The following is an 8395-nucleotide window of genomic DNA, read 5'->3' as shown; positions in this document are numbered from 1 at the left end:
TGCAATCAAGATGATCTTTTAAAATTAGTTATCTTTGGCTGCGTTGGGTCTTCGTTGCTGCGCACGGGCTTTCTCTAGTTGTGGCGAGCGGGGCTACTCTTTGCTGTGGTGCGCGGGCTTCTCATTGCGGTGGCTTCTCTTGTTGCGGAGCACGGGCTCTAGGCGCGCGGGCTTCAGTAGTTGCAGCACACGGGCTCAGTAGTCGTGCCTCGCGGGTTCTAGAGCGCAGGCTCAGTAGTTGTGGCACACGGGCTTAGTTGCTCCGCGGCATGTGGGATCTTCCCGGACCAGGGCTCGAACTTGTGTCCCCTGCCTGCATTGGCAGGCGGATTCTTAACCACTGCGCTACCAGGGAAGCCCCCAGAATGATTTTTGATTAAAAAGTTGTTGCGCCAAGTCATTCGATGGACGGATTGAATGATGGGATAATGCAAAAAGAAAAAAATTAGTAACCTCAAAGGTAAAAAACTCCCTGCATGTGTAGCAAAAAGACCAAGGTGGAAACAGAATGGTCAGGAGATGTGGACAGAGGATTGACTAAGGACTGCAGCAGCTACGTGTCCATCCACAGGGTTAAAACTGAGGCAGGAAACATTGGCAGAAACGTGCATAGGTTCAGAGACACCTGAGTGTCTGGATGAGTGAAAGCCAGGCCCACGGCTGCGTGGATCCTGATTAGTGTGAAAAAAAGACTCTTCCAAGATCATTTTAAAGGAATGAGAATGAAATTGCCTGACCGGATGCTACAAGTAATAGAGCAATAACTACAGTTAGGAGGGAAAATGAATTTTGAGCATAGAATTTCTACCCTGATGGAAAAAAAAAAAAAAGCAACCTTCCTGCCTTGTAGGAAATGGATCGCAAAGCAAGGTAAGGTGGGTCTGGCCTCTCATGTGGCATCAGGCTCCCGTCACGTCTCTGCGGGGCAGTCTGTGCTGCTACCGGCAGTGGGAGGGGACCTGTGGACCCCTCCCCACCTTCTGGAGCACGCTGGGCCTTTACCAGGGCTTTGCCTCTGCAGAATGGTGACTCTGGGTAAAGTCGGGCCTGCTTCCCCGGAACCAATGAAGGAGAAGAGAGGGCAGGGGGTTCCCGGGCCTGCATCTCAGGGTGGATGGAGAGGAATAGGGACAGGGGAGCAAGCAGGATAGAGGTGTCTGGGCCATGCCTTATATACAGGGGTCATTTCTGATATTTTCACCTGAGTTTGTTGTTTTGGCAATTTATGAAATCTTCCGGTTTGATAATGAAATTATTTTTCCCGTAAATGTTTAATTTTCAAACACTTCTAGTTGCTAAAAGCCAATTTGGGCATGTTTTATAAATCACTAGACTATTGGATATGGATCTTAAACTCTCTTTTAAATCATTTATAGTTTGTAAAACTGAATGGTAGCTCTTCCGAAATGGAGTTCCCTTTTTACTTAAGGCATTTAGCATTTCTCTCCCCTTTCTGTCTCAGTCCACGTGACGTGTGACTTTTTATCTGACCTTACGTTGAAATTTTGGTATACAGAATGCTGTGCTGCAGCCCCCGTCCTTAGTCTGGTGTTGGGTCTCGACGGCAGGCGCTCCTGCAGCCCCAGGTGCGTTGGCTGTTTGGCTGGGGTGCCACCTTCCCTGACCCCTCTTCCCCATTGCACACACCTGGGCTATGCTTACGCTTTCTCCTCTTTCAAGGCCCAGGTTAGAGGAAGCAAGTGTCTTGTCTCCTCGGTGTGCCAGGTACTTGTCTTCTGTCCCTTTGACTCCCTGCACATCCCGTTGTGGGGGAAGTATACCAGAATTCCAGCAGATGTTTACAAACGTTTAAGGTGCTGGGGGCCCGGTGCCGTGCCGGTGTGCGCACGCTCTGTGCACAGTCGGTAACGGGGACTTGGGAAATGCCACATCTGTGCCGCTGCGTGCTGCTCACGGGCCCTGTGAGAAGGTTACAGCAGGACCACCAGAAAGATGCTGTTCGAGATGATCTTTGGACTTTGGTTCCCTGGAAACTGGTGGGCTGATGGGTTCTGCCCAGGGTTGCCGGACTCACGGGGAATGAGCCAAGGGCCCTTCTGAGGAGGAAGGGTGTCACCAGCAAGGAAGTGTGGGGGCAGCGGAGGTGCAGGGGGCTGAGTAGCAGAGGGATTGGGTGTACATGTTGCAGCCACTGCACAGATCAGGGTCCTGGACACCTCACTTCCTGGCTGAGTGCTGTCGGGCGAGTTACTTATCAATGTTCTCAGTCTGCCCATCCGTACAAGGGGGAGTGAATACTGCCTGACCAAATGGGGCGGTTGTTGTGTAACATAAGTAACGTATACAGAGTGTTGAGCGGTGTTCTTGGCAAATAATACTCAGTAAATATTAATTTTTTTTCACTAAGAAGGTAAGAGTCACAGGACGTAGTTTAACTTGGATGTGGAGGGCAAGGAGAAGAGAGGGTGCCTTGGGTAATGGCAGATGAATTTCTGTTCCTCTCCCGAGGCCTGATTCAGATGCCACTTCCCACCAAGCCTTCTTCCGCCCCCACCCACGAGCTACCCGCAGTGTAACGTGTTCATGGTCTGGGTTTTCCTTGTGTCCCTGTCAGTGGTGTCCCAACGGGCGTTTCTAGCTGTGACTGCACACCACTTAAAGGAGACCTGGTGTGGTAATGGAATGAAAAACACCCAGACTGTTTGAAAAGTCACGGTTTGCCATAAAAATTTACATCAACTATGATTTTAACACCCCAAAATGTGTTGTAATTCCTTTCACAAGAGAATTATGGGATTAAAAGGTAATTTCTTAGTGCACTACAGACTGAGCTGTTAAGGGGTGAGGTTCAAGCTTGGATTTACAGGATGAGCGTCTTTGTTCAGTCTTACTGCTGGGGGTCTGTGTGGTGAAGATGATGGAACGTCAGAAGTTATCCCGACGTTAAAAGCTAATTGTAACAGGATACTTTCTCAGATCGTACCAAACGTAGTAATTCATGAGTTAGATTTTGAATAGAAATAATCACTAGGCTCTTGTATTATTCGATAACCCAATGAATGAAGAGGAGTGCATCATATAAATACGCTGTAAAAACATTTAGATTTACTACCGATTTGACACAAAATGTTGATGAAGACCATATGACACTATGATATGCTGTATGACGAGAACATTAATGAAAAACTGGTGAATGGACGTAATTAAAAGAGAGCATGTATGTTACTAAAATGTTACTAGTCACTGAAAAAAAACTGAAATGCTATAAATTCCAAACTCATGTGAAAAAAGAACTCGAAAAAGGTTTCCAAAATTTGACAGTTCTAAAACTTTTTTTTTGTTTGTTTTGTTTTTTGTTTTTTGCGGTATGCGGGCCTCTCACTGTTGTGGCCTCTCCCGTTGTGGAGCACAGGCTCTGGATGCGCAGGCTCAGCGGCCATGGCTCACGGGCCCAGCCGCTCTGCGGCATGGGGGATCTTCCCGGACCAGGGCACGAACCCGTGGCCCCTGCATCGGCAGGTGGACTCTCAACCGCTGCGCCACCAGGGAAGCCCAGTTCTAAAACTTAACATGCATGACATTTCCAAAATGAATTGTAATTGAATTCATCCATCGATGAAACTCTTAAAATATGTCAGTAACTGAAAAACCATTTTGATCAGTCATTCTAGAGTAAAATTATTTTTTTATCTCCATAGGAAGATGTTTTTAAAAGTCATTGTGATATGAAGAGGTGATACCAGAAAGTGTGCCGTTAAAGCAATGTAGGAAGAACGTATTACAAAAATACAGCAGGCAGTTAATGAAAGTATGTATTTTCCTGTATTTTGTGATGTTTGTGGTATTTATCAGATTTATTTATTTTTATATTTTTACCATGCCACCAGTACCTATTTATTATTATTCATGAATGGTCAAAAGACTTACAAGGCCCATTACTATTAGTATAACCACACATATGGAATATCACTTGGTGACATGGAGTGAAAAGGACAGTTTCAGACATATTAAAAAAATACATACACATACACACGTTGTTCACCGTTCACCGCTACAAAAGCAGGAGGCATCAAGCTGCAGGAGTTCCAATATACATAACAAGTTGAAACATCTCAAGCGTAAAAACTACACTTAAATAGCAAAAATAAAGTTTCTTCAGACATTTTGATCTGAGCTCAAGCAAAGCAAATAATGAACACCAATGAGTTTTATACTATTTAACACACTTTAAAACATAAAAGGACCAACAGATGCAAAAGTCCTGAAAATGTAGAGGTTATTTGTAGGAATGAACAATGCATTTCATCCCAAAAAAAAAGTCTACAGCAGACGTGTTTCATCCTGGCTCCCAAATATTTGAGAATCATAATTTACTATGTTCAAACAGCAAGTTAAGCCAGAACGGAATGATCAACAGAAAACTCATTGCTTCAAACAAGGCATTATTGTCCTTGGTTTCCTTAGTTTCACCAGTGCGAGAGCATCGTTCACCTGAGAGACCATGAGTCACAATTAGCGCTGGTTCAGAACGGTTTCCTTTTCTCTTTAAAAAGTGCCACATACTTCTCGTTTAAACAACAGCGACAACACACGTAATGCTAATGAAAGGCCGTTTGTCTCCATCTCTTGTCAACGAGGAAAGGCCAGAGTGATTTTTTTTTTTTTTTTTTGCGGTACGCGGGCCTCTCACCACTGCGGCCTCTCCCGCCGCGCTCCGGACGCGCAGGCTCAGCGGCCATGGCTCACGGGCCCAGCCGCTCCGCGGCATGTGGGATCCTCCCAGACCGGGGCACGAACCCACGCCCCCCGCGTCGGCAGGCGGACTCCCAACCACTGCGCCACCAGGGAAGCCCCGGAGTGATTCTTTGATTCCAATTCGAAATGGTGTTCACTGGCCAATGCCTAAGGTCTCCAATTTGGAGGAGTCAGGCTGAGCGTTTCTCAGACGTTGTTATGCTCCTGGGACAGGACTGTCAGTTATCAGTCGTAAGTGGCTGCTGGGGAGCTTGAAGGCGTGTGCAGTTGCGCGTGCTGTTCCATACTTAGTCCTCTGCTCATTGCCAGACCAGTGAAAGGTTCCGTTAACTGATGGATCCCGCATCCTCTCCTGTGATAACTGACGACACACAGTGCCACATCTTTGACGTGTGTGGGGAGCCGCTGCTGCCGGTGGTCCCTGTTCGCAGACTTGTTGCTGAATTGCACTTTATCAAACAGCGGGCACAGCACTTTCCTCAAGCTTTTCAACTTCTCCATACAGGACAGGAGTTCTCAAAACAGCAGCTCCTAAATTGTTCTCCAGGACGGCCCTTTCTCCTTCTAGTTTTGTTTTGCCATATAGATTTAGGGGACATGGTACGTCTTCCTCTCCATAAGGTGGGCTTGTTCCAGCAAAAAATAACCGGAGCTAATGTAGATTAGAAATGCTCCGATTGCAGCAGCTTTCTTCCCCGAGTTCCCGGAAGCATCGACATCAGGTTGCCAAGCAGCGTCCGGCTGATTTTCGACATCTGGCCTCTCTGCCTCACAATGTACTGGGACATGGGGCTGAAAGTCATAAGTGATGTGATGAACTGCTTCAGACTCCAAGAGATTAAGCTGCTCACATTTGGGTCTTGCTCTTCTAAAACCACAGCCCACGGCATGCCGATTACTCTGCTGAAATTCTCAGTACACAGCTCTGCCAAGAAGCCTGGTGGCACCAGTAATCGGAACCCGCCAGTTGGGGCTGCTCACTTCCTCCTTCACCAAAGGGCAGTTCACGGGGACGAAGTGGATGCAGAGCTCTGTCTCCCGCCCGCCGTGCCCGCCGTGTTGGCGTCGCCGCAGACTTGTTTTCACTCCAGCGCCCTCGGCCCTCCTCCCCTAGGTCCGGGCCGGCCGATCTGTCAGACTTTTAAAATTTATAGTTTGCTGGGCTCTTGTGTCTCTTCAGAGTATGTATGTTTATAGCTAACTTTGTATAGGTCATTTCCTATCCCTCCTCTAGCAGAAGGTAATCCCAGATGTTACAGGCTGCTAAGCGAGGCCCTGCCCTAGTCAATAGGCTAGGAGTCTAGCCAACAGAAAACAGTGGAGACAGAAAAACAGTTTAAGTCTGTTATCAAGGAGCGTTGGTCATTGAAAATATGTAGGCGTCTGAAATTTGAGCAGATTCTGTAGATCAAATGAGAAATATTGAAAGTTTCTTCATGAAACTCGAATCCTGAGAACCTTTGGTGGGAGAGTCCGCAGCGCCGTTGGCACCCATCTCCTCCCCGTTCTCACAAGCCTTCACGCAGCGGGCATGCAGCCTCCTGGCCACCCGTCCAGAGGGACACATCTGGCCGTCTCCCGGGCATCACGCCTGCTCCAGGGGTTTCAGCGTCACAGAGGCACTCGGCAGCCTGCTGCCGTCAGCTGCTTGCTTTGTACCCTCTGGTTCAATGGCAAGCTTCCTGGTTGCAGACAACAGTCTCAGTCTATCCCTAACTTAGACAGAAATGCAGTTTCTTGGAAAGATACAGGGTGAGAATCGCGTAAAACCAGCCAGGAGCCTAGGAAGATGGGTAAAGACACAGCCTGGTGGTACCGCAGCAGGATTTTTATTTTTTAATTTTATTTTTTCCATAACATCATATGGAAAAACCCGAACAAACTTCTTGGCCAACCCTATACATATTGGATGCTCAGTTGTTCGAGCACCATTGGAGAAAAAACTGTCCCTTCTCCACCGAACTGCCTTTACTCCTTCATCAGAAATCAGACTGCATTAAATTTGACGTTTATAAAGACCCCTCCCTGAAAGTTTCTCAGCCAGCAAGACTGTTTAGTACATACCACAGAAATGTAAGGAATGATAGATGTATTCTCATTTGTTTTTACCTTGCCTCTTAAAACAAATGATTTGCATTGGGAACTGTTACTAATGGCTGTTACTAATAACCGCCACTCATAGTAATAGACAAAAACAGCTGAAGACAACCTTTTCAGTTGGTGGAGCGCTCTCCCAGGAGGATGGGAGTTCACCAGGCAGGAACTTTGTTTCAGTCACCGCCGTCCCTATAGGTCAGTGACAGATGCTCCCAACAGCTCAGGGGGAATTACTTATTCCTGTTTTACAGGTAAGACTGTGTAAGTTGTAGAGGCGGGACCTCAGCATTTTCTGACAAGATGAGCAGGGCTTCTATCCACCGGCAGAACCAGGACGTAGTTCAGAGAGCGAGTTGTGGAGTCTGAGGAGTGGGGCTGCTCACTGCAGACACATCGGGTAGTGATTTGCATTGAAGTTTTGGTTGAAATCTGTACGGTGGCCTAGACTTGATTCTGATGGTGGCGAGGGCCGGAGTGGACACACCTTGGTAATTTTTCCACGCCCATGTTTATTTGTGTTGTCCTGAAAGTCGAGCTGGGGTTTCCTGGGTGGGGACTGATTATCCCTAAGAGCGATAACCAGATTTGTTTCCTTTGCTCTAGTGTTTCCCCTTCTGTGGTGAGGTGGTGAGGGCCAGATTGCTGTCACCTTACCCCTTTCGGGGGTCTGTACTGTAGGTGAGAAACCCGGAAATAAGAATCTACAGGCTTATACGCACATTGTTCCTCTCTCCTCCTGAGAGAGGGAAAGCGACTCGACTCTCCCAGTATAAGTAAATCCTCCTCAGGAAGAAAGGGGGAAGGCTCCTGGGTTCTTACTCTTTGGAATGTAATTAAATGTCTCCAGGAGGAGAGACTGCTGGAATATCTCCACGGCTCCAGGGTCTCAAACCCTTTTGAAATGTAAGCACAGATCATGAGAAAGGTGAATCTCTATTCAGTAAAGACCTGCCCTTTGTCCAAGGTCCCAGTAAAATTTGTTCCGTAAGCCCTAACCATGCAGAAATACAGAAATATTTTCTCTGCAGCCCACGGTCCCACACCCAGTTGCTGGGTGTAACTCACCAAAGAACAAGCTGGAATAGCTGAGACAAACTTCGGGGCCAGAAGATGGTCAGGGTGTGCATTGCAGGCCGGAACATGCCGTAATGCAGCTCCTCTCACTTTCCAGTAATTTAAACAGCTTTATTGAGATACGTACACACCATGCAGTTCACCCATGTCAAGTGTTCAACAGTTTTTAGTCTATTCACAGAGTTGTGCCACCGTCACCACAGTCAGTTTTAAAATAGTTTCATCACCACCAAAAAGAACCGCATACCCACTGGCAGTCGTTCTCCCTTTTCCCCACCCCTCCGACCTTCCCCCAAGAGAAGCACTTCCTGACTCTCGAGAGTTGCCTCTTTTATAAATGGAATTATACGATATGTTATAATATGTGTTCTTTCGTGACTGCCTGCTTTCACTTAGCATAACGTTTTCAGGGTTCATCCATGTCACGGCATCTATCACCACTTTAGTTCTTTTCATTGCCGAATAATACTCTGTATGGATATACCATATTTGATATGTCAGTTCGTAA

The 8395-nt window shown here is 47.0% G+C and overlaps 1 pseudogene; it reads right to left on the bottom strand.

The window, feature by feature from the left end:
• Positions 1 to 4559: 4559 nt before the first annotated feature.
• On the bottom strand, positions 4560 to 5606 carry LOC136132112 (methionine adenosyltransferase 2 subunit beta-like; annotated as a pseudogene).
• Between the last annotated feature and the right edge of the window lie 2789 nt (positions 5607 to 8395).

Source organism: Phocoena phocoena, chromosome 12 (genome assembly GCF_963924675.1).
Source record: "Phocoena phocoena chromosome 12, mPhoPho1.1, whole genome shotgun sequence".
Taxonomy (NCBI): Eukaryota; Metazoa; Chordata; class Mammalia; order Artiodactyla; family Phocoenidae; genus Phocoena; species Phocoena phocoena.
The sequence above is the reverse complement of the archived record's forward strand: the minus strand, read 5'-3'. Positions and strand labels throughout refer to the sequence as shown.